This window comes from Perca fluviatilis, chromosome 17, assembly GCF_010015445.1.
Source record: "Perca fluviatilis chromosome 17, GENO_Pfluv_1.0, whole genome shotgun sequence".
NCBI lineage: Eukaryota > Metazoa > Chordata > Actinopteri > Perciformes > Percidae > Perca > Perca fluviatilis.
This window is the reverse complement of record NC_053128.1, coordinates 37,172,677-37,177,442: the sequence shown is the minus strand read 5'-3', so window position 1 is coordinate 37,177,442 and position 4,766 is coordinate 37,172,677.

Here is a 4,766-nt window from a genome sequence, read left to right as displayed (position 1 = left end):
ATAACACACCGGTACGGTCGTTTTTAGACATTTTAATGCAGAAATGTTACATATTGGACCTTTAAGCCATTTATTTGACAATACATCAAGCAAAACAAACAGGAGTTTAATACAGATTTACAAACATCTCGCAGTAATGAGAAAGTACATGGATATACATGTGGGGAACATAAGTTTGACTGATAGAGGATTACACAGAGTGACATTATGAATTCAACTCATCAAAGAAAAGGATACAAAACGTTTAAAGCACCCGTTAAGAGTCAGTAACAGTTGAAACTGTGTTTAATATAATGCTCTAAGTCATCTCCTCCATGGTATTTAGATTAAATGTCATGTTTCTGTTCCTGCATGGTACAGGTTTTAACTTCCTGTTGTCTTTGGGTCAAATGAGTTGTATGAGTTGGTTAGTAGTGGGAAAAAATCATCAAATGTAAAAGTGACAAAAAATGTTGAAAAAAGGGTAAAATAAATTCTTTTTTTTAAAACATTGAAAAAACAACAACTTGGAAAAAGAAAATAATAATAATAATTTTTTTTGAAGAAAGTGTCAAAATTTCTTTTGCCGGGAGGACAACCCAAGGGTTAATCATGCTCATCCAACAACATAGTACAAACAAATATGTAACATAGAATATAATGTAGCTTAAGAACAAAATAACATGCCAACGTTTTCTTATGTAAGTGAACGAGGCGTGGTTTAGCTAAGCTGGACAGAGGTTTCAGACGTCAGGACAATAATGAGCCTGACATCTGGACTCCAATGTCTACTAACCTCCAAAAATGTGGCCTATTCTAAGTAGCATTTACCTGCAGGCTTTATTCATGTTTGGCGCTTGGCCATTGTACTTCTGAAAATGGACAGGACGGCACTGGTTTTCAACCACATCACAAGCCACAACAACATACTTATTGTTAGGCTCTGGTTTTTTAACTTTGCAATTGTTGTCAACCTCAACATAATAAAATGGTATGGTTTCGTGACTGATGCATAAGTTGTTTTGATGATATAACAGTGGGTGGCCATCGCCTTGACAGATCTGCTCGACAGCTTCCTGATCCCTGGGCTCGAAGAAGGACTGCTTAAGTCTGCTGCAGAGTCCACTCTCCTTTATGTACCTGCATAATGAGATGGTATTGATAAAGTCAGACCTAGTTTTATGACACTCTAAAACATGTAAATAAAGTAAATAAAATCATGTTCCTCTGCCTCTACCTACTGCTCCTAAATGCACAATGGCATTTGCATTTTTCAACACGTCAAAGGAAAACAACCAATCAGAGCCGAGGAGTCTCTAAAGTTGTGTCTTTTTTTGGTTTTGGTTTGGTTTATTTATGGATATAGAAAGACAACAAGGGGGGGATCCAAGGGATAACATGTAAAAGCGAGAAACTAATTTTCTATTTTATTCCATAAGTAGGCCCTAACTTTGTATTTAAAATGTGTCAATGAGAGCTTGTGAGCTGCAGTCAGACGGTCAAACTAATGCTGATCAACACATTTTAGTGGAGGCTGCCGTTTGGCTGTAAAGTGAAAAATGTTTGCTCAGCGGTGCTTGCTTTTGGCTCAACTGTTTTCACTTCAGTATGGCAGCAACGTTTTAATTTACAGCAAAAACGTGTTCCTGAAAACATTTGAGGTGAAAAAGTTCGGCTCTGATTGGTTGTTTCCCTCATGGCATTAGGAGCACCAGGAAGAGGTTTAACAGATCATCTGTCTCATGGACAAATGTCAGCACATACAGTTGCTTTCTGACTTCTGACTGGAAGGATTTTTGCAGTTCCTACAACATAACATTCCTAGAACCCTTTTATGTCCTGTTCCGACTGGACCAATTTGGGGATTTTTAAGTCCCTCTGGCTGCAGTTCCTGTAACTCTTTCAGCTCCTACTTCAGGGTTTCAGCTGTTCCACATAGTGGTGGTTAGATGGCTATGATTATAATAACAAAAGGTCAGTCCCTATGGTCACTGGGCCGGTGGGAATGCAAATAGAAAAGAACGTTTTTTGGGGGAAGTAGTTAGTAGCTCTGTTTAGAAGTGGACTGTTCCTGTAACTACTTGGTTGGAAAGAAGCTATAATAGTGACAGTATTAGCAAGTGGGACAAAAAAAGTTTATTTATTTATTTTTTAGGAAAGCTACCAACTGTAGCTTTAACCCTTTAACTCACCTTTCCCATTCATCGGTAGAGCTTCTGTCAAAGGTCCGGGTAACGATGTGTTTCTGAACAAATATTCTATACGCTTCTTTGTCAGGGTTAGGCAGACAAGGCTCATTGTTCCTAGAAAGAGTGAACGTGGAGGTGATCAGGAGAACAAGGTCCATCTCGTCTGAGAGAGAGAAAGAGAAAGAATGAGACTTTTGTTGTTTAAAAACTCTCATTCAAAAATACAAATGCATCAGTAATTGGTGCTGGAGATATGAATGAACTTCCACAAAGTGCAAAATGAAAGTCTGGTAAATCAATCAGCATTGTCACACTGGCTTTAAATGTTTTAAGATGATAGCATTTTAATATTTCAAAGACAGACGTTCTGGCATATTGCCATATAACTTCATATTTAAACATTTCAGTAATCTCACATGTTTAAGGAAGGTTGCATTTCCAAAAAAACAACTCCAAATCGACATATAGATGCAAGTCTCTCTACCTAATGTATTTTGATTCAACAATTTTATTTAAATAATTTTGTTTGCCATTAATTTATTTACAGTGTACGTTCCTCCAGATATTTTCATCTGTGTGTTGTATTTATTACTTTTATATTGTGTCACTATTTTCTGCAATGCTATTGTCTGGGAGCTTTCCTTTCTGAAGACTGTTGAATCATGAAGTCAGTGATCTTCAGCAGCTCCACACATTTAAATGTAACCAGTTCTAACCAGTCCCAGGCTGGACTCAATCATTAAGATAAACACACTGATGTTAAACTACAGTAGAAGCTTCTCTCATTTCTACAGTCAAAATGTCTCTTTTCTTTGTAACTTTGTCTTTACTAAGTTAGGTCATCTGGTTCAAACCCTCATGAAGATATCTCACCTTTAATTTGGCGTTTAGCAATACTTTCAAATGATGTTCCTGTTCCTGTTAATCCTTCTGATATTACTCCTGCTAATATTAATCCTGCTGATATTAATCCTGCTGATATTACTCCTGCTGATGTCAGCTCCCGATTTTTGACTTGATTTGCGTCACGTTTTGGTCTTTTCTTCAAGTCTTTCTCTGTAACATCTATAAGCTCTTTATGGAAGCGGTCTGGAATATGATGATCAAACGGGAAAGCTGCGATGTCCAGCAGATGTTGACCTTCAAATAGTACAACAAGACAACATTAACATCATATTCAAATCAACCACTAAGAACATAAATATGAAGATGTAACTAATAACATTACCTATGTGTTGGAACTGGTTGTAGTTGAATGTTACACAGATAAACGTCTGAGCATTCATTGCTCCGCTGGGTGGGTAGAAGTTATTTTGATCTCTTGTGAAAGGGAACTGTGGTGTGCTGTGTGAGAGCCAGACTCCTGTCTCGTCTTTATTCATCATCACAACTCCTGAAACATCAACAGATAGACACAGAACTATTGGCTGATGATTGTTTAAAGTCCTAATATGTGACTTCCTGTCTGTGTTTTAATATTTCACTCTAACAGATAAAAGAACTCTGTTATCTGGTGGAGGGATCCTCCTGGGTCAAACAACACAGGACTTTCACCCAGGAGACCGGGGTTTATGTCCCACGAGTTAATGAAACGTAAATCTTTTAACCCAACTCATGATCTTTCCCTAACTGTAACTACCGTATTTTCCAGACTATAAGTCACACTTTTTTTCCTACTTTGGCTGGTCCTGCGACTTATAGTCAGGTGCGACTTATATATCAAAATATATATAATTTAACATGTTTTACATGTTAATTCATACTGAAAACATTACCGTCTACAGCCGCGAGAGGGCGCTCTAGGCTTGTGACCACTATGCTGCTCCTAAAGACAACTGAGAAAGAAAAGAGATTACAAACTGCAGGTAGTAAAATATGCAGCCGAAAACGGTCATCGAGCAGCAGAAAGAAAGTTTGAAATGAGAGAAACGTGTGAGGGACTGGTGAAAAGGTGACTCTTAATGCAATGAAGAAAACAGAGAAAGCTAATTGGCTAAACGGCTAATCGTGGGCTGAAAGCTAGATGGCCAGGGGTCTCATTTATAAACGTGGCGTACGCACAAAACGGGGCTGAAATGTGCGTACGCCACATCCCACGCAAAGGTTGTGATTTATAAAAAACAAACTTGACGGGAGAATGTGCGGTCCTCCACGCAAACTCTGACCCATGCGTACGCACATTATGGAGACAAAATAGGATTTGGCGACGCAGATGGTGAGGTGGTGAACTGAAGTCAGACTGCAGAGAGTAAATGGGAATAACTATAAGAGTAGAAAAAATAAAAATATTGATGCCTCGCACATTTATGAAGATTAAATCCAGCAGTGTTATTTGCGCTTGTACTCAGTGATAACTGTTCCATAAACTGAAATCTTAAATAAAAATTTGTTCTTAATATTTAATCAGCGCTGTCTCGCCGTCGCATTGTCCGCTACGGAGCGCAGCAGTAGGAGATGGCCCGACTCCATGGAATACAGGATAGCATCAAATACCCTAGCATTAGATAACTGCACAACACAGTGTAAATAACTAAATATCTATCTTCAAAACTGTGCATATATCATCAAATGTCAAAGTCTGGAAATACAGCTGTTAAG